The 22555-nt window shown below is 39.0% G+C and overlaps 2 pseudogenes; both read left to right on the forward strand.

The window, feature by feature from the left end:
- The first annotated feature begins 822 nt into the window (after nt 1–822).
- On the forward strand, nt 823–1445 carry LOC147464195 (uncharacterized; annotated as a pseudogene).
- Nucleotides 1446–1490: 45 nt separating this feature from the next.
- LOC147464196 (pentatricopeptide repeat-containing protein At5g27110-like) overlaps nt 1491–22555 on the forward strand; it is a 33910-nt pseudogene continuing 12845 nt past the window's right edge.

Genomic DNA, 22555 nt, shown 5'->3' on the forward strand with positions numbered 1-22555 from the left:
TGGTACACTTTTATGGTTCTAAAGCTGTGTTTTAATAGCCACTTAACTATGTCATTAGCTGTTAGCCCCTTTGAAATTTTTGGATTCAAAAAATACTTGAAAAAAACACCAAATCTCGTACGTGCGAGAGAGGTCCCAAAAGATCGTACTTGCGTGGGTGTTGAGCACAGGCAGCACACTCAGGGCATTCATGTAGCTTCTCTTCATCTCAAGCAACAGGCAGCAACAAGCCACGCAACAGAAGGGTAGCATGTCTCTCAGGTCCTCTCTCGCTCTCTGAGGTAGGGTGGTCAATATTTTCCATCCTCTCTCTCTTTCTATGTCACACACACACACACACACACACACACACACATGCACAACTGAAAGTATTGCATGTTTAAAACAGGGTAGATTAGTCTCAAGCTTGCCACCTTTGATTGGACATGTTTTGCTTGCTTTTTTCCTTGTCACCATTACAAGGTGCTTCATGTCCCGATAGCTGCACCACCCAACCATGACCATTGTTTGTTTCTTTTTTTGTTTCATTTTGCTCCATGATGCATATCCATGGACATTGATAGGAACACACACACACACACACATACCTACACATAGAGAGTCTTGTTTCAGCATTAGGATTTGTTATTGGTGCAAAAATCCTTCCTCTTAGGAGATTGTATATGTTTTTAGTTACTTCTTGTGGTGAAATGATGATTAAAAATGTTATTTTGATGGGTCATTTAATTATAAAACTGGTTTTATATGTATATTTCAGGTGGAATCCACCTCCATTTACTAGAATCCAGCATATAAAACTTTGCATGTCAAGACAAGACTTCCATGAAGTCTACAACCTCAGCCTGGACGGGGTTGACAACCCACACTTGATGGATGTTATAGAGAAAGACTGGTTGTCCGTGCTCACGGTGCTACAAACCAAAGGGCAGAAGGTGAAGCTTCAAACCATACGGTCACAGCTTTATGATAAATTCATGATGCTGTATCAGATGGTTTACCAGGAGTTACCTATAAACGGTGAGTGTGCTACCTGGTTTGGCAAAGCATTTGCATTTGAAAAGTACCAGAGGGCGGACTTGTCTCTTGACAAGTCCAAATATCGGGTAGCTTGGGCTGTTGTGGCTGAGAACTCAGTTACTCGACTAGGGGCACATAAACAAGGGCTCTCCAACAAGATGTCTAGAGTAATGACGCACATGAATGATGGGAAAAAAGGGTGCAAGTAAGTATTGGTAGCTCAATCATCAAAGGCGAGTGTGGATACATCAAATAGTTGGGATGTAGAGCTGGCACATATCATGCGGTTTGATGTACAAGCTAAAGTTAGGCAGCTTGAGAGTGAAATATGGCAGATTTCTGAAGAAATGCAGCAAGCACAAGTGGAAGTGCAAGTTCAGTCAAAGGGACACACTTTCTTGAAACAGTTATGGGAAGCACGAGAATAATTAGCTACGCTTGAGGCTAGTGGCAATGTGCCGTTGGAGAGGGTGATGATGTTGCAAGCTGTGATCAGTGCTAACTTGCAAGTTCTCGGTGTTCTTGGTGTCACAGAGGCTGGCACATCTAAAAAAAACGATGTTGCAGCCATACAGGTTGATTTGCAAACACCAAGAAGATACCATTGTTTCTCTTATATTGTGTTTGAACAGTTTTGCAGAATTTTTTTGTCCGATCAGGAGAGGCTGCAACAAAAGAATGTGCTCTTGGCGAGACTCAAAAAGTAGGAGGCTTTTTTTGGCAGTGCAATTTTACAATTGCAACAAGGAAAAGCACCTGTATTCTCTCCATCACCTCCAATCATGTCAAATGTACGTCGAGGCATTATATTTATTGACGAGCCGTGCACTACCTCTGGGGATCTTTAGGATAAAATACTGTGGGTGTTTGCATGCTACCTTGCCAACACCCCTATCACAATTTTTGTTTCACAACTTTTTCCACGCTGAGCGATTCCTGCTTGGCACCGATATGCAGCATAGAGATCCCTGCTTCGGAGAAGAAGATGTTTGGTGCAAAGACAACGTCTGTGGCAGAAGAAAAAGTTACTCCAATAGGTATGTTCCCAATTCTGGTTACTCAAGCTCCAAAGGAAGGAAAAGCTGTATTAGTAACCAAAAGTATTAGTAGTAAGCTTTATTAGTAGCCAGTAGGCTGTCAAATAGCTGTATTCGTAGTAAATTATATTAGTAACCAATAGCTGTCAATAGCTTGTAATTAGTGGTAAGCTGTCAAATAGTTTGTAATTAGTAGTAGGTTGTATTAGTAACCAATAGCTGTATTAGGTACAACTATGAGTTAGCTATTTGATAGCTATTGGCTACTAATACAACTTATTGTCCAATTACCAATAGCAACTTATCACAAGCTTGTAAAAAGCTATTAGATACAGCTTTAAACCAGCTATTAGTTTGCCCATGGCTTCCATAGGTAGTGGGTGATAGCTATCTGCTAGGTTTAGAGAGAGCTACTAGCTGGTAATAGCTACTTGGCTCTTGTTAAATAGCTCCAAAATAGCTGTTAATTGTGTGAGTAAATACTTTCTCATTCACTAGTGACCAATATTCCTAACTATTAGAATTTAATAGCTCTATAATAGCTGGGTACTAGCTATTACATATCTGCTGGTCCCGAAGCTTTTGACCAGCTATTGATAGTGTGTAGATATTATAGACCCAAACTTGACTAAAGTTGCTTCTCGGATAGCTTTTGACCAGCTATTAGGTAGCTATCGTCTACCATAGCTAGTGGGTGATGGCCTATTAGCTAGCAATACCTATTTGACATATTATCAATAGCCGTGTGACAAAGATTTTAGTCAGCTATATGAGTTAGCTATTGGCTTCCATAGCTAGTGGATGATAGCTATTTTCCACAGCTAGTGGGTGATAGCTATTTTGCAGGGTTGGAGAGCTATTAGCTGAAAGTAGCTACTGTCTTCCATAGCTAGTGGGTAATAGCTTTTTGCCAATTTTGGAGAGCTATTAGCTGGAAGTAGCTTGATAGTGTTTATAACCAGCTATTAGGTAGCTATTTCCTGCCATAGCTATTAGCTCAAATCTATTTGCCTGGTTTTGAGAGTTATCAGCTTTTAGTAGCTAGCTGGCCAGCTATCAATAGCTGCTTGACAGACAGCTTAGAACCGACTATCAAGTAGCTATTGTCCTCCATAGCTATTGGGTTGTGCAATAGCTATTTGGAATGTTTTGAGAGCTATTAGCTAGAAGTAGCTATCTCACCAGCTATTAAGAATCTATTGTCTTCCACAGCTAGTGGGTAATAGATATTTGCCACGTTTTGAGAGATTTTTGCTTTTGTAACCAGCTATTAGGTAGCTATTGTGTAGGTACTAATTAACCAGTTATTATTGGGTAGCTATTTTTTTTAATAGCTAGTGGGTGATAGCTACCTATTGTGTAGGTATTAACCAGCTATTGGGTAGCTATTGTTTTTCATAGCTAGTGGGTGATAGCCACCTCCTAGGTTTAGAGAGCTACTAACTGGTAAAATCTACTTTATGATTTTTTAAAAACTCCACATTAGCTGTTGATTGTGTGGTATATACTCTTATTTACTATGTGGCCAGTAGTGCCTAGTTATGTATAACCAATTGCTGCTCATAGCTTGCAAGAAAATAGGCTATAGCTAATTCTGAGAAATATTTTTACGTGATATTAAAAATTCCTAATAGATAGCTCTAACAAGCTAGTGGGTTATAGCCATTTGCTAGGTTTAGAGAGCTAGTAGCAGGCAAATGCTACTTGACACTTGTTAATCAGCTCCCTAATAGCTCTTGATTGTGTGTGGTAAATCTTTTCTCGTTCACTATGCAGCAAGTATTTCTAGTTGTTAACAACCAAAAGCTATCCAATAATTTGTTGAAAAGTTTGACTTTGTTTCCAAAAGGTTGAATTCCTTTTTTAATTGCTGCTTGGCATCTTTTTGTAATAGTAGAGATGATTGTGTTCCAACCACATGTATGTTCACACCAGCAACAATATCTGGTGGAGATACAATGCAGTCAACGAAGACATTTGGTGGAGATACAATGCAGTTGGCAGGATCCACAGTAGGCTCTGATTGTTGGGGAGAATCCCTAGCAAAGTCTTCTTGCAGCCCCTTCAAGAATTCACAGCTACCAGTAATTGGAAAAAGTAGTACTTGTGACGTTGCTACGGGCTGCTCCACAAGTCCAAAAGATGGTCTCCAAAGCAAAGGTGAGGTATGAGAGTTTCTTGCTAAGTCTCAAGTTGTGTACCTCTCCAGCCATGCTATGGCTACATGTTGTTGGCAAAGTATTACAGAGCTTTAGGTGGTGTATGACAAATGTTAGCGAGTTAATATGATGTTATTAGCCAGCTTCTAGATAGATATTAAGTAGCTTTGAAGGTACTTCTAGTTTAATCACATCTTCCATTGCAGCTCTACGGATCTCTGAGACACCTGATGATGCTCTAGAGGCAACAATTGGAGACATAGAGGACAAGGTAAAACAGGGAAAGCTTTCAAGAGATGGAAAGCATGGGCACAGTCTGTCTACTAGGAGGTTGACAAGAAGGTCTGTAATTGCACACGGAGCTGATGATGAAGATACAAATTGCAATACATTGATGCAGAAAGGTATGACTTAGTAAATTTAGTGTCAGCCCACTTACACGTTGTCAAGAAGTCGACGGTCTTGCCAGGAAGGCACCGAGCCTCTTGCTGTGAGAGTTTGTGAGGAAGCTCAAGGGTTATGAGAAGGAGCTAAGATGTAGATAACATAGCTTCTAGAGCTAAAGAAGAAATGTAGCCAAAGAAGTCGCTCACTTTCCCTTACAAACACACACGTGAGGGAGAGAACTCATGAAAGATAGTCAAAACAAAACAAAAATGAAAACATCAAGATTACGATCATATCGTATCATGGGTAGGATAAAAGGGTTAATGGATGAATTAATGATATTTAATATTTGCTGTCCAAATAAGCTAAGGATTGCTCTTTGGAACTGTAGCTTTGTGCTTACTATAATGTATATGATTTGTCTAGAAATTGGGATTAGTTGTGAGTACAAATCCTCTTGATTCATAGTAAAATAACCACATTCACATCAAAAGAGAATTCATAGTCAATAATAGGTAGTGTGATGGGATCTGGTGAGAGAAGTATTTCGTTGAGCCTTTCAGGACCAAATAGAAACACTATGTGTTACTGAAAGTGAATCTTTCGACTAATCCAAATGTTGACCCTAATATATTGCATAGAATGGAAATGAAAGAAATTGCCTCCATGTGGATTATGTTTATTCATCAATGATATACTTAGTATGTTCAAAGATAAAGGTGTGAAAGAAGTGAAAGGAGAAGAAGAAGAGAGTTTCTCTCCCAAGCCATATTGTTGCCCTTAGGAAATAAGGATACTGCAGGGGGAGAAGTACCTATAGCAAGGAGATTCTAGAGTTTGTGGAAGAGAATGAGAACCTTAAGAGAGAGAGATGCTTGTGGAAAGATGAAGATATAGTTACTAACCTTGTGCACACAATTGTTTCCCACAAGAAGGTTGTGCCCCTTACATTGACAAGATTGCTGCTTGAATACCTTCCAATGAAACAATTAGGACACAACAAGAGAGATGAAAGGAGGAGTAAAGATAGAATTAGAGATAGATCTAAGTGTGGTGGTGGTATTAACGATAGGTAATGAGAGACGGAGATAGAGTTAGAGACAAGTATTGGACTAGATATGCAAATGAAAGAAAAACTAGCAACATATATCTTACATGAGAGCAATCACCACCACCTTAATGGAGAGAGAAGATGAGGCAAGACTTCAGCATTTCTTCAAGAAAAAGTGTGGCACTAAGATGAGTGTGTCACTATAGAATTGAGCTATTCTCACTCACTCATAACTTGCCCCCAATGAAGAGAAGGTTTCCCTTTTTATAGGTGAGGGAGCCATGTTTTACATAATCACTTGATTAGGCTAAAGAATTAGCCCAAATCAAATGTTCTTTGGATATTTCTTAAAATGGGCAATATTAGGACTCAAAATATCATGAAATTCAGCATTTTTGGTCGTTGAGGCTCCATGTGGGTGCATGATGTATGTGCGCCCCACCTAGGCATCTTTTGTGTGGCTCCAGCAGGGGGTCCCAACTTGTGTGTCTTTCCCTTTAAGGCATCTTTGAGGTGTCACATTCACATGCTTGTGTCTTTTATCCTCCAAATATCTTATTTTATGAAAAAAGACCAAGATTACCTCTTTTCATTTGATTCACCTGTTTACCATCTCTTCTTGCAGTGTAGTTGTGAGAAGATTTTTCACTATTTTCCCTGTAACTTTTGACCCGTAACTCGGATTGACATGCTTCAAAAACCAAAATTGGCCTACTAAAAGAGCTTGACTTGGTTTACCTCATCCTAAAGAAAATACTTGATTATTAGCTATCAATAGTCATTGCTAGCCATAGAATGTCATTGACTAGCCATAAAATATCTTGATTACCTATTAAAAAGCAAAATTTGGCTATGAAATAGCAATCACCAGCCATGAACAGCTATCAATTGCTATCAAAGATCTATCAAGAGATATTTTACAGAAATCACTAGCTATAAAATAGTTTCACCTAATCCAAATACCTGATCAATAGCTATTACACAAATGCTAATAACAGAACAGATATTAGTATCTATCACTATCAACAAGTAGGTAATTACAAAAATAGTCATTATTGGCTATCAATATCAATACCAATCAAAAAGCCCGACAAAAGTTATGTAACGACACATAGCTACCGGTCAAACTTTTACGGCTATCAACTGGCCAATATAGTGAACAACTACGACATATATTTGACTAGTTATAAGATGGTACAACATAGCTAGTCGGTGGCTATGAAGTAAAATGCATTTGATAGCTATTAGTGTGGCAAGAGTTATCTATAAAACACGGATAGCTACCAGCCAAAATTTGAAAGCTATTAACTAGCCATTGCCAAAGAATAACGATAACAAACAGCCATGAAACACATAATTGGCAGCAAATCAGATAGATAATGTTCAGTAATTGGTAGCCAAATCTTGGCAATAGTTATGACAGAGAGAGAGAGAGAGAGAGAGGAGAGAGAGAGAGAGATCAATGTTCCATAGCTGCGAGAACACAGACGCTGCAGAGTGCAAGATGTTTCAAAAAATCTACTTGCCCTAATGAAATTGTACTTCGTGAGTCTGACCACGTTTTAAAAAATAGTAGTCCCAAAAAATAGATTTTCAAGTTTCAAAGGACGAGAATTACTAGCTTGCTCACTCTCCTTAAAGTGATGTCCCAGACACAGCTATTGTGTCCACCCACTCCTGCTTCCACCCAGCATGCTTGATTGGCTTCCAGATTGCACAAGCATCACATGAACTAACATAGTTGTGGACTCTTTTGTGCATGTGAGACCAATACACCCCAAGTTGGATCGGTCTATCTCTAGTACATTTCTATTTTGGCATTGCGAATACCCATAGTTTATACATGAGCTTGCTTCGAGTACACTTCTTTCTTGGATGGATCAATGCATAACCTAACTATGCCATTTTTTCCATGCGTGTATAAACATCCATCTATTAGCACTAAGGAGCAAGATTGCTCAATGGCTGATGGTTGTCTTTCAGTTTGTAGAGAACTAGTGGGGAGTAATGGTTTAACATGTTCACTCCAATTTAGTACGATGTGGATATTGAAGAGATAAAAGTCAAGAAAATAATCCTCAACCCCTAAAGGTGCTTCTCCATGTATTAATTGGGATAAATGGTCTATCCTCTAATGTGTAGTCTCTTTATTAACCACTACAATGAAATCAAATTCTAGCAACATTATGAACCATCAAACTATGTGGCCCGTATTCCATGGTGTTTTTGGGCCCATGCAAGCTTCGTACTTTTACCTTTATTTCATGTATTTCATTGATGACTACTCCAGGCATGCATGGGTATTTTCGCTTAAAGCAAAGTCAAAAGTATTTATGTGCTTCAAACAATATCTGGCTATGGCTCAAAATGTCTTGAAATATACTATGGGCACCCTCCGTTCCGATCATGGGGGGGAGTATATGTCTCACCAATGAACATTGCCTTATACGCCTCAACAAAATGGTGTTGCTAAGAGGAAAAACAAATTACTTACAAAAATGGCACGATGTATGGTCAAAAGTCAAGCTTTGTCAAATTATTTTTGGCTTGAGGCCATCATGTGTGCCACCTATGTACTAAACAGGTGTCCTACAAAACTTTTTTGGTCTATTACTCCATATGAATCATGGCATGATAGAAAGCCTTCTATTGAGCACATGCGTATATTTGGTTGTTTGGCATATGCTTTGGTGCCACAAACATAGCGTAAAAAAATGGATGATGAGGCTGTCAAATGTTTTTTTTTTGGTTATAGTGGTGAAAGCAAAGGTTACTGATTGTATCCTCCACAAACAACGCATATATTGGTCTCACGGGCTATTGTGTTTGTGGAAGATTATGTTCAGCCCTTGCTGTCATGTACTAGAGACAGTAATGTAAGCTCATAGGACATTTATGACACTTTGTTGCCTCTTTTTATGGGTGGAAGTAAATTCCAATGAGGCAAATGTTATTCCAATGGGGGTTTCTGAAAATGTTATAGATCAGCCTAGTAATGATGTAGATGTACATGATGTACTTGATGAGGAAAGCACTAAAAATGAGCAAGCTAGAGGTATGCCAAAATGGTGGTGCATACATTGCGTGATAGTAAATTGGATGCACCTTTTTCTAGTCGTACTTGTTCAGGCTCTCTCCATGCATCATCAATTTGTTATGCTTTGGCTATGTCTAGCTTACATGATGTAAAGGAACCTTTGTCTTTTGATGAAGCAGAGAATTTAGAAAATTGGGTGGCTGCCATGCAATCAGACATTAGGAAAGGAATGGGGTCTAGGAGGACCTCTTTATTTGGGAGTTTAAGGAATGGCTAATTTTTTCTTAAAAGTAATTTGAAATCCCTCTTTAAAACCAAGATGTGAGAATAAAAAGAATAATAAGGGCCTTTCCATGGTTTTCTACAAGTCAATGCTGTAGTTTGAGTGGTTTTAAACTTGATATATTAAAAAAGGATGGTTTTCCTCTTTAAAGGTTAAAATGGAAAGTATTTTTAAGTGAGAGCTCTTAAAATAATTTCTTGGAGAGCTGCACAAGATGTGGAAAGTTGAGGGGGACATCAATCATTACATGGAAATGTGGAGGGGAATAATGACAAGCATGATGGACTTTTGAATAAAATATAGATATTGGGGGGATCTGGAAGCAAGTGGGGGCATGTGGGAGGGCACCTGTGATTGAGATCCCTTGATCTAGGCAAAGATCCAAGGGTTGGGAGTCAACCCTTCAAGGGAAAAGAGCATTTTCATGAGGTCCCTTGATCTAGGCAAAGATCCAAGGGTGCAGATTGTACCCTCTCTTAGATTGAGGATCTTGGACCTCAACCCTTGATCCCATCACCATCCAATGGCCAAATTTGAATTACATTCACACTCACTTTAATAAAGCTATGATGGCCCTTCAAAACAGCTAGTGGTTTTTCCACTCCATAAATAAAATGGACGTCCATATCTTTCCAAAAAAACTCCTCTTGGAATCTTTTAAACCCTCTGGCATACCCACCATTTTGGGACACATGTCAACCTTCCATTTGTACATTATCTAATCCTTTTTATAGCCTTGTGGCAATTTAAAAGGCCCTCCTAGACCCCATTCCCTTCCTAATGATATGATGCACTTGGACTTTAGGTGATTTTCCTCTTGGAAAAAAGGCCATCGGTACAAAGTGGGTTTACAAGTTGAAATGCAAGCCGGATGGTGAGGTTGATTGCCATAAGGCTCCACTTGTTTTGCAAGAGGCTATGCACACTACAAAGACATAAATTATGAAGTAACTTTTTCTCCCACTTGTCGTATGACTACTGTGTGTTTTCTATGTGCATTGGCAGCTCATTTTGGTTAGGATGTACATTAACCAAACATTGTTACTACTTTCTTGAATGGTGACATATTTGAGGAAGTTTATGTAACACATCCTCACAGTTTTGTCAAGAAAGGACAAGAGGATAAGGTATGTAGATGTAACAAATATTTGTATAGGCTGAAACAATCTCCTCGTGCTTGGTATGAGAAGGTTCACATTCATTTGGTCAAACGAGGCATTCATAAGAGTTCAATAGAAAGCACATTTTATGTAAAGTGTGAGGGTGATGTACTTCTCATTGTGGTTCTATATGTGGATGATTTGTTGATCACTAGACCAAATGAGAGACATATTGTTGAATTTAAGGCTGATTTGAATGCTACTTTCAAGATGAAAGATTTGGGGATGTTGCATCATTACTTGGGTATACAGTTTAAGCAGTGTGATGGTGGTATTGCCTTGTGTTAGAAAATTTACATAGAGACATTACTACATAAGTTTGGACTTGAGGATTGCAAACCTATTGCCACTCCCATGGAAATAGGTTAGAAATTGAGTCTTTTATGATGTAAGTGATCCTAGAGATGTCACTCTCTACCAAACTGCTGGATGTCTCATTTATGTATACAACGCAAGGCTGGTTATTTAATTTGCAGTCTCATAGGTCAGCTGATTTATGCATAGCCTAGGGTCTAAGCATTGATCAAGATGATTTTCCACTACTTGATTGGGACTCTACACCTTGGCTTGTTTTATCCCAAGGGGGGATCATTGCCGCCATACTTACATGACTTTTGGACTCGGATTGGGCTGGTTGTTTTGACACACGAGTGTCCACGAGTGGTTTTTGTTTTCATGCTTGGAAATTCACATACATCATGGTTGAGGAAGAATCAACCTACTGTGTCCACTTCAAGTTGTAAGGATGAGTACAGGGCAATCTTCAGAGCTATGATTGAGTGTGTATGGCTCATACAACTTATGGCTCATTTGGGTGTTGGACAGGACACTACCAACACTATCTACATTGAAAGTCAGAGTGCATTGGCAGTTGCAAGGAACCCAATTTTTCATGCTCACGCAAAACACATTGAGGTGCAATACCACTATGTGAAGGGGAGGCTCTCAATAGAAGAGATCAAATTGGCTTATGTGACAACATAGGACAATCTTGCAGATCTTTTCACAAAGGCATTGTCTCGTGAGAAGTTTGAAGCTTTCCACAAAGCTTAGGGCTTACTCCCCTTTCTAGACTAATCATGTCCTCTGGGCATGTAACTTCCCTTTACTCATGTGCCAGCTCTCGTTCATTGCATCACTCCAGCGGGGATTTATTACCATATACATGTGGTAGTGATGTGCGTGCACACACTTAGGACCGTTTCCTTCATCTTCTCCAAGATGTGTGTGTTCTCCTGCAACCCTTATTCCAACATGCATGTTTTCCTGCAACCCTAATTCCAACATGCATGACAATGTTTAAGGTTATTGAAGTAGCTAACCACCCTTGGCATGTCTTTGTGGAAGGAACCACAGGGTTGGGTTGGAACTTGGAAATTGAAGTTCCAAGAAAAAACATAATCGTGGGGTTGTATGCACGAGTTATGTTTTTGCCTTCACACTACATGCAAACTTTTGAAGTGGCATTCATGATGATTAGATTCTTCAAGCAGGACACATTGCATGTCATAATCCTCTCAGCAATAACCCATTCAGAGAAATGGTAGTTAGGATCCAGATAGAAGCCAGAGTAAAGAAATTCAGGCAACTCACCCGAACACTTGACAAGCAAACCTTAAATTACTAGAACAGCTTGATATGGCACCTACATCCAGATCATAGTTTGACAACGATGCAAAGTTTGGACAAGGACGTGCAACAAATAGGAAGGGGGGAATGTTTGGAGGATGCAGCGGATGGGAACCTAAAGAGCTGTCTACAAGACACACTTCATTGTACTCTTTTTTTTTTTCCAAAGAAGCCTTGTAATTAAAAAATGATGATTCTTGAAGTGTATTCATCAAGCCTATTATTCTCTATTTTTTTCTCAGAATCTACAAGCCTTGTAAAGTGGCCAATGGCCACGGGAAAGGGTCCCAGTATTTGGGTCAAACCCTTAGTTTCAAAAGTAACATTAACATTATTTATAAGGAGTCTTTTGGTGTCGAGACTGAGAGCTGCAAATCTACTACAACTTGTAATCAATCTTTCTCTTTGTTTTGTAATCAAAAATTTATTTCAATTAGTGCATTGTGTTCCTTGTCTCTTGCTCTTGAATATAAGTGTAATCATTCTTAGTTTTGTTGTGGTTCGCAGTGACAACCTCTCCGTGAGCTAAATGCATAGATTTTGAGTGTTAAAATTGTTATTTTTTATGTTTGGACCTTGATGAAAGACCATATTAGGTATTTTGGTAAAAATCTCACATTATGGGAATCTCCAAATCGACTAAATTCATGTAATTTGGGAATTTTCCACTTAAAGTGGGAAAATTTGAGGTGTCTGGTTAGTAAATAAAGTGAAAATCTCATAGGATTGTGGTGTTGATAAACACCAAAAGTGAAGAGGATGTACAACACATGGATTTGAATAAAAACTACGAGTTACATAAAACAAAGGAAGATACAAAAAAGATTTTGTTTACAAAATTGACTAGTATAGTCACAATAGAAGCTCCACATAATTCTACTCCACATTTGATACCATATCTGAACTTTGATCCAAGTGTGGTTGATGTGCACGAGTGAGGCCTTCTTTGGCTTTTAGAGCATGCCTTTCTGGAATCTTTATTCTAGAAAATGGTCCTTCTTTGTTGGGTATCCAGGACCAAACAATTGCATCTACAGTTTCCCACACTTGTGGGTACTTATAGTTGACAGCCCAATAACCGTTCCAACAATTACTGTAAGCTTGAGTATCTATCATCCCACTTTTTCTCGTGCAAGGTGCCCAATATTGAATCAAGAGTTTTCTGTAGTTTGGTGATGTAGGCTCATTATCAATGTCAGATAAAGCCATTGCAAGCCACACTGGATAGATTTCAGTGTCACTCGGAACAAGCATAAGAAAGTCACCTTGGTGCACATCAAACATAGGGTCAGACTCTTCCCTTGGCCTATCTCGTTGAGGCCCACAAAAATGATCGTTCAACTCTTCAAGGCCTAGGAATCTTTCTGCTCCTTGTTGCAAATTCATTGTAGTGCTTTGTAGGTGAGAATATTCTTGAGTTTTTGGCCAAAAAATTTCATAGAAGACTCCCTCTGATATGATTGCTTTTCCAATCTCTTCAATTATCTTACTCCAATAATCTATCACGGGTCTATAATATTGCGGAATACTTGAACCATTCCCTAAATTTTTCCAAAATTTTATATAGTTATTGAGCCCCAAAATGACTTCTTCATGGGCCTTGACATACTCCGCCATTGGTACTAGAGGTGGATCTCCATGTGGTTACATTGGCTTGCCTTCTGTGTCTGTTTTCCAAAGGTGAATACTTCCACTCCAGCTTGATACACCTACATGTGCCTTACATTGCATCATTGGTGTCTCATCCTACATAAAGAACCTAAACTGAAGCTGTTTGGAATGTCCAACAAGTATGTCTTGTCCATCACAAAGATAGCCATCATAATATTTCTTGAAATCGGAGATCTTTGTGAGGAAAAATGGAGCTGGAGATGAAGATGAGTTGTTTCCTAATGTATCCATCAAATGTGGCAAAGTATAGGTTTGTGTAACTCTCAACTTCTCTGAAAATCTACTAAACATGGGCGTCTATGTCCTCATGTGTATGCCCAACCATTAAAAATCCTAGCTGGATGGTTTTGAAAACACCCCTTGCAACAACAAGCATTAACAAATAGGCCAATAAGTATCGTTTTTTGTTTTCCCCTGCAAAATTATCCAATTGTAGCAACAAGTTCTCTGGCAACCTGCAAAATGTTGACCCCAATTCCTCTTCTACAATTTTTGATGGCTGCACAATGGGTTCTTTTCCATCACTCAAGTTATGGTAGTCCAAAGAATCCCTTGAGTTCAAAGCATGTAGTAGTGAAATATTGCTCCTTGGAAGTCCATTTGTTACTAGATCACCAAGAGGATTCTTATCTATCCTCTCTAGGTTATGTAAACAATTAGCAATTGAGCCAATTGTAAGATTTGGGGCAACTGGCCACAAACCATTCAAGACAAAGTGTTCGTAATAACCTTCTCCATGTCCATGAGTGATCATGCCAATCAATGCCACCTACTGCAGATTATATCCTGAATCCACACCCTTAGGAAAAAATGCGTAATCTAGGAATGGCAGTCTTCTTTTGATCCATCTTATCATGGATTATGCATACATATTTTTGTGGTTGAGTTTTTGAATATGTGCACCATGCAGAATATAGGCTTCTGCAACTCTTTTGTTGTGCAATGTGAGCTTCTCTCTCCCTCAAGAAAAGAGCTCTCTCTTCAAGAGAAGGTTTAGCTTCTAGCCTTGCCTTGATTGAGCTACAACTATTGCACTTAGAGAACTCACTTGTCTTTGTTAAAGTGACATCTGGGTACTCTTTTTTCCAAATTCTACCAAGAGAAGATTAGGATAGCTTCTTCTCATAGCCCATTTGGTCAAGTGTCGTGTTGATTTCACATAAAATATCCACTTTTTTGTATGTTGATGGAATCACCAATTGAGTCTCTCTTGAGCCTCAATTGTTTTCCACAAACTCATTTAGTAGTGCTCTTGCTAAACTAGTATGTTGAAGTCCCCTTCTCAATGTACATGTGTTCCCATGTACATATTAGCGCACACCATTTTCAAAGTTCTCTTGTAACGATAAAATGATGTCTTTGGTATTCCATGCAACTCATACCATGCTCTACAACAAACAATAGAGCCATTTAGCCTGAATTGGTATCGTGACTTCTCATCTTTCTGATAACATATAGAAATAACATCATAAACATAATTAGTGCGTGATTTTTGAGACTCTCCCCAAAATTGTCGTCGTAACCTTGTCACCATATCACGATCTGCAAACTGGCAACATTTTTGTGCACAACAATCAATGCATGATACCCTTTGAATTGATTTGTTTGAAAGGTAAAAAGTGGAAGCTGGTGCTGCTTTTGATTTTTGAGTCCTGTTCATGAAAGTGTATTGTCTCTTCCTTGACAACTGGACAACATTACTCCCATCAAGGTTTTTTCCAACAATGTCATCATTGGATACATCCTCATATGTAGCATGCATGCCAAGGAACAAAGCGTTGTAATGGGCTCCCATTCAACATGGTTGTCTGCTTGATGGGCCACTTTAGCAAAGTGATGCTACCCACTTCCACCACATCATCAATGATTGCATTTTCTCTTTCAATACCCACACCCACACAATCATGACCAAGTTCCTAAAAGTTGACATAATCGTGTGGAAATACATATAAGATGGTACCTTCATTCATGGTTTACATCATTGTGTCATATTTTAAAAGGACCCTTTGATTTCTCCAAGACTCTCGAATCACTGCGTCAAATTCTGGGATTGTCATATGTATTGCATCTGTAACTAGAGGATCATAATGATCCTGTTCTTCATCACCATTCTAGCTTTCCTGTGGATCAATTAAGTTCCCATTCAATATAAAAAGATTGCAAAAGAAGCTTTGACCATTGAAAAACACTCCATAATGAACCTTGGAGAGATGAACTATCCATTGTAGGAAAAGGTAGGACCACATCCTTCAAGCATTCCTCCACTAGTATGGAGACATTTCCTTGCCCTATCTTTGTACCGCCACAAGTGGAATCTAGATCTGTTCTACACACACAACCAATACCAACAATTTCATTAGTTGTCAAGTATCATATGTAATTTCTCCCCAGATTCGAAGTCCATCTTGTAAGTGAAAAAGATTACATTGTTAAATCCATAGTCATAGAAAAATACTCTTCAAACAAAAAATCATGCTACAACATGAAAAAGGTTTGCAGAGGTTGGACAAGTGGTGAACCTTGAGACCAAATCCTCCTTGCTATATTAATGGAAGCAAGGTTGGAAATTATGGTGGATCTTGAAACCAAAGCCTCCTTGCTATATTAGAGCATAGGTTGGACAAGTGGTGGACCTAGTTATAATACCCACTGCCACCTATCAACTATTATAGGACTATGCTTTCCAATGTTCAAGTATCCATTGAGTCTTGCAAGGTTGAACACGTTGTGGATCTTGAAACTAAAATACCCTTTCTATATCAGATCATAGCTTGGACACATGGTGGACCTAGTTATAATGCCCAATATCCAAGGTGAAATACCTTAGGACCTTGCACCCCCATGTTTACGTAGCCCCTCCTTTCTTTAATGGAAGCAAGGTTGGACAAGTGGTGGACCTTGAAACCAAAGCCTCTTTGCTATATTAGAGCATAGGTTGGACCTAGTTGTAATACCCACTGCCACCTATCAACTACTATAGGAATATGCTTTCCAATGTCCAAGTATCCCTTGAGTCTTGCAAGGTTGAACATGTGGTGGATTCTTGGAACTAAAATCCCCTTTCTATATCAGAGCATAGCTTGGACAAGTGGTGGACCTAGTTATAATGCCCCTCCTTTCTTTAATCGAAGCAAGGTTGGAAAAGTGGTGAATCTTGAAACCCAAACCCTTTGGCTATATTAGAGGATAGCTTGGACAAGTGGTGGGCTTAGTTGTAGTATCCAATGTCCAAGGTCCAAGGTGAAATATGTAAAGAAATTAATTCCAAAAACAAATTTGTACAAGTGGTTCTCCTTGAAACCAAAACCTACTTAGTGTATTAGAACATAGCTTGGACAAGTGGTGGACCTAGTTGTAATGGTGAATGTCCAAAGACAAGTGGTGGATCTTGAAACCAAAACCCCCTTGCTCTATTAGAGAATATCTTAGACAAGTGGTGGACCTAGATGTCATGGAAAATGTTCAATGTGAACTGCTACAAGACCTTGCTATTAGATGTCTAAGTAGAACTAGCTTCTTTAATGGAATCAATGTTGGGAAAGTGGTGCATCTTGAAATCAAAAGCCCTTTATTGTATTAAAGCATAGATTGGACAAGTGGGGGACCTAGTTTTAATGTGTGATGTCCAAAGGAAAGTATTACAAGACCTTGATTTCCAATATTTGAATTGGTCAAGTGGTTAAAATAAAGTATAAAACTTTGACCGTTTTCTTCCCGAATTGCCAAAAAGCTAGTTTTAGACACCCCTAAATGAAAATGGTTTAGGGTGGCCTTAAACAACATTTTTTCGAAGACTTGAACTAAAGGGTTGCCGAAGAGTATGAAAATTTCTTATGGCTTGAAGCGCCTGAGTATGTGAAAACAAGCGCCTGGCTTGAAGCGCCTAAGTATGTGAAAACAAGCCGAGGTTTTCCACGAGGCAAAATGTGACAAAAAAGAACTGTTGTCTCTTATGACATAGTAAGAACATTGGAAACTTAGGATTGATAATGTGGCCTAAACTTTGGCAAGTGAAGTGGTGGCCAAGTTTCTTAGCACAGTGTGCACTTGGTCATATATGTGTTGACCACTTGCCTAAATCTAGGACCATAAGGCCAAACCTTTGGCACCTTAAATATAGTGATAGCCGTTTTTCGGCTTTCTATAATTGTCATAGTGAGCTACCTCACCCTACCAAAATCACCCAAACACTGTGGCTATCCCTACCATTTCACTGTACATAGGCGTGTGTGAGTTGGGGGACTTTCTCTATATTTTCTTAAAAACCCTTAATTAGCTAGTCACTGGGGTAGTTGAGCCAAAAAAATAAAAAAATAAATATTATGGCCCATTTGTGTGTAAATATTGAATTGTATATATGGTCTAAATATAAGGATTTTTATAATTATTCTGGTATTTTATTTAAATATTTATACTTAGTTGTGTGTTTTATTAAACCTGTGTATGCATTCTTTCATCCTCTTACACCATAAGTATATTTTTTGCCAATGTGTACATACTCTAACCTCATATTTTTATTTTATACAAATCACTCCCACATTTTCACCCTCACCCTCGTGAAAACAAAAAATAATCTCTACTCCCTTAGTCACGTTTATTATATTATTTTCATTTACTTGCAAACCTTTTCCTCTTTCACCCAAAATAATACAAAGAGGGACCATATCATATGATTCCAATATCTTTCCATATCAATAATTTCTCCATATTTTTTATTCTAATACCATGTGCTCATTGAGCTAAAATCCATGAATAGTCCATACACTAGTCCCACCATGTATATATTACTTTATTCACCAATAATCCTCCTCCATGCATGTGTAAAGGGCAACTTGGATGCTTTGTATTATGATATGACAAAGGAGGGGCTCACTCTTGGATGGATTGTACAAATTCAACAAAGGAGGGGGGCACTAAAAGACTTTTGCAGGCATTAAAAACCAGTCTTTTTGGTGAGATTTTTGGCACCCAACTCCACTGCGAATTTGGAGCTGTGGTAAAAAGAGAAAATATGAAACAAGAGCTGAAATAATCACCTCAAACAATTTGGTGATTTTTGGAGCAACCATCGGTGAGCTAGGATTTTTGGAGTGGACCCCAGCCTGCCCACTTTTCTCACTAGTAGCCCATAGTCTTCTCTCACCTCTTTCCACACTTCTACACACACACAAACTCATTCCTTTCAATCCCTCACTTAAACCTGCACCTTCAATGGTGTCTCTCACCTTCTTCACCATTAACCTCCCCTCTTACTTCCATAGCTCTCATATGAGCTCTACATGTACATACATCATCTGTATGTCTCTATCTATTACTTCCAAAGTACAATTCCATCTTACCCCTTCTCTATATACATAAAATTCAGCATGTAAAACATGCTTAACCTCTAAAAATCAAGAGATATCATCAACCAAATTACCATTTTTATCGCGCGATAATCAACCTTGGCGGTGGTGGCGTGCAGAAGAGAAGACAAAGAAGAAGATCGATAGTCATTTTGAGAACCTACACAAGTAAGTCAAAAACTTCTTCAAGCTTCACCATCACAATGATTTCTTCACTTCATTCAACCATCTTACTTCAACCATCCACCTCATTCAACCCATTGTAAATACATCATTAACCTTCTAGTGATTACTAACACTAACCACTAACATAATAACAAAAAATAGCCATTGACCTAACCATAAAAGACACCTCACCTCAAGACATGTGTATAGTAAAACTCTCTCTCTTTCTCTCTCTCTCTCTCTCCTTACTTACTTTCACCTTATCTACCATCAATAATGCTCTTTTTTGAGCCCACATCCATTACTCAAGCAGACAAAGAAGGCCCACAATGTTTTGATATTCAAAAACTTCATAATCCTAATTTGTTAGGTTGTAAATTAGGATTTCCAATAATCTTAATGAGGGGTCTCCAACCTATAAATAGGCCCCTCTCCTTCTTGTAAAACAACCTCCAATATCTCATATAGCACCCGAACACTCTATGCGTGAGGAGAGACTTAGGTGTAGCAACCACTTTGTGAGCTTCACTCTTGGTGTGAGAGAAGCTTTCAAGCTACACATTGCAAGTGAAAGAGCGTGAGTTCAAAATCTCAAAACCACTATTGTATATGTTCCTCCATCATCAATAAATTGAGGTTTGGTGTATCAAAGGCGTGATTCGACGTTCAAATCTTCGTCCTTCCACTTGTGGGATACGATTTAGTGAATTCAAGGTGACTTGTGTACTTTGAGTTTTATCGTTTATCTTGTTTTAGAAAGTATTTTAGTGTGTTTTCATTGACAATTTTGTGTCCATTGTAAGAGGGTATTGTGGTGAGAGGTCTCCCACACCCTAAGACAGTGTGTGTGTGTGTTGGCAATGTTTAGAATTCACTAAGCATTGAGTGAGTTTTGTACAAACTCTACGATAGAAACATAATGAACCATCTCCATTTCCAAGTCACAAATAAGGTATTATGCAAGATCCATTCCTCTCTCTCTTCCCTTTTCTCTAGCTCTCTCTGGCCCATTTTATGTGAGTCTTGGTGTGAGGTTGCTTGTGTGTGTTTTGTGGCGCATCCTCGTGGTTGTGCTAAACTCTCTCTTGCGTCCTAGTTCGCATACCATAACTAGGTGGTGCCCCTTCATTTGTTTGGCTGTGGGTTTGGTGTTGTTATTTCTTGCTTGTGGTTGCCCCAGCCCCAATTGAGTAGCACGAGAGCCTTGAGAGGTGTTTAGAGGCCACCTCTCTTGTTGCCCGCCCCGGACCGCCTCAAATTGGTGCCCCCATTGAGGAATGACTTTGTGCTTATTGTTGTTGTATTGCATAAATGCTTAAATTTTAGCATAATCAAGTAGATTATATGAATCATGAAAACTTGTATGACCGAGTTCAATTTCAAGGAAACAAAAATTGATCTAGAATATGGTTTGGATTAGCATAACATAAGAAAGGAAAAAAACATTTTCACATAAGAATCTAGAATTCATGTTGAAAGACCTTTCAATACTTTGTGTAGTTAGTTGATGTCATGAGAGAAAATGATTGTTTGGAACTAATCTTTGTGTGGTTCTAGCATTGAGAGACTATGGCACACTATACCTTTGAAGATATCCCAATCTTCTTCGGAAATCTAGAAGAAGATGTTGATGATTTTCTTGCTGATTTTAGAATGGTTTGTCGTATCCTTGGTAAAAGGGATGACATTGAAAAAGGGGATTTTCTATTGCTATGCCTTAGAGGCAATGCTGAGCAATGGTTTTGGAGTATGTCTTCTCAGATTGAAGATGGATATACCCAAATTTCCAAAGCTTTGAAGGCCAGATTCTCTAAAGTTCCAACAACGGAGAAAGCATGGGCTTCACTACGAAGACTTCAACAACATGGTGAAGACTACTATGCTTATGAGGATATTTTTTCTCGTCAATGGGGAGGACGTGGGTTTAGTTCTACATTTCCAGATTATGTAAAAATGGAGCAATTTATTTCGGGTTTGTCTCCTTTCCTAAAGACTAAGGTTACTTGTAGTGGACCTTCTACCTTTGAAGAAGCGGTCACTATTGCCCGAAGGAAGTTTCACAAGTACTTCTACATCAAAAATGGTTTCCATCATGCTAGAAGAGCCAACAATCATGAAAGTGTTTCTATCAAGAAGTCATCTCCTTTGCCATACTTGTCTCCTTCTACTCCGACAAATGTTGAACAAGTTACTTACATGCCAACTGATTATTCAAGATGCGAGAATTTCTCCTACTCTTTGGGCACCAAACATGAACACCATACTTTGTTGAAAATGGATTTTTCTACTAATTGCAATGTTTATTCTAATATGTGGAGTGAAATGAAAGGGGAAAACCTCTATTCTTGGGCCATTATCCACGGTCTATGCATGATCTAATTCTTAAAACAAAACAAAAATATAGACGTCCAAACTAAGGTCGTACCTAATGAGAGGCAAAATAAAAGTATTTATTGATGTATTTATCTCTGCCAACCTAAGAGGACCTAAAATTCTACGAGTTACATGTTGAAATTGCAACTTAGTACTAACAATTATGTGTACCTTTTGCCTTGCAATCGGAATGAAAGGATCATACAAATTCTCGTGATTCATGCAAGCTACTTGATTATGCTAAAGGTTGAGCCTTCAAAAAAATACACAAGCCGTCCTCAGTGGGGGCACCAATTTGAGGCGGTCCGAGGCGGGCGACAAGAAGAGTGGCCTCTAAGCACCCTTGTAGGCTCCTGTGCTGCTCAATTGGGTTGGGGTTGGAAAAAACAACAAACACACACACAAACCCGCAACCTAACCCTACACAAATTTGGGGCACCAATTTGAGGCGATCAAAGGCGGGCAACAAGAAGAGTGGCCTCTAAACACCCTTCGAGGCTCTTGTGCTGCTCAAATGGGGCTGGGGCAAGCACAATCAAAGACAACAGCAACCCACAGCCAGAAACCAAACAAGAAAATGGGCACCACCTAGTTGTAGATGCGAACTAGGACGCACGTGATATCTCCTTGTACTCAAACGCACAAAGAGAGGGGAATGCAAGATAGCCACACACACCAAACACAAAAATTCACCACGCCAGAGAGAGGTAAAGCGCACAAATCAACTTGAGCAACTCAGTCTTAGCCTTAAAGACTAGATGCACACAAAGCTTGATGAGAAATAGAGAGACAACACAAAAATTGACCTTGTTGCCAATACACAAATTGTCTTAGGGTCACGGGAGCCCTCTCACCGAGCACCCTCTTACAATTGAAAGTTTTGGAAAACAATTCAACAAGCCCTCAAACCACCAAGCATGAAATGGCACAACAAACTTCAAGGACAATATACCTTCAACCACCTGATGAGACAACTTATCAAGTCAATTTGGAGAGAAGAGTCGTAGTTGCAGCATACAATTGCACCCAAAACTATGAATCTTATTTATGGACAAGAGTAGGCTACAAGTGTGATTGCAGAGTATAGTATCACTCCACTCCTCTAGATGGCATAACTAACTTCAAGCTTCTCCATGCACCTATGTGTAGTGATGGAATAGAGCACTCACAATGCACACACTCTACACAACTAGGCTTGAAGAGTGGTGTGTTATGTGTTGAGAATGGTGTGGTATAGTGTG

This window comes from Adiantum capillus-veneris, chromosome 2 (assembly GCF_014529385.1).
Source record: "Adiantum capillus-veneris isolate H3 chromosome 2, ASM1452938v2, whole genome shotgun sequence".
Taxonomy (NCBI): domain Eukaryota; kingdom Viridiplantae; phylum Streptophyta; class Polypodiopsida; order Polypodiales; family Pteridaceae; genus Adiantum; species Adiantum capillus-veneris.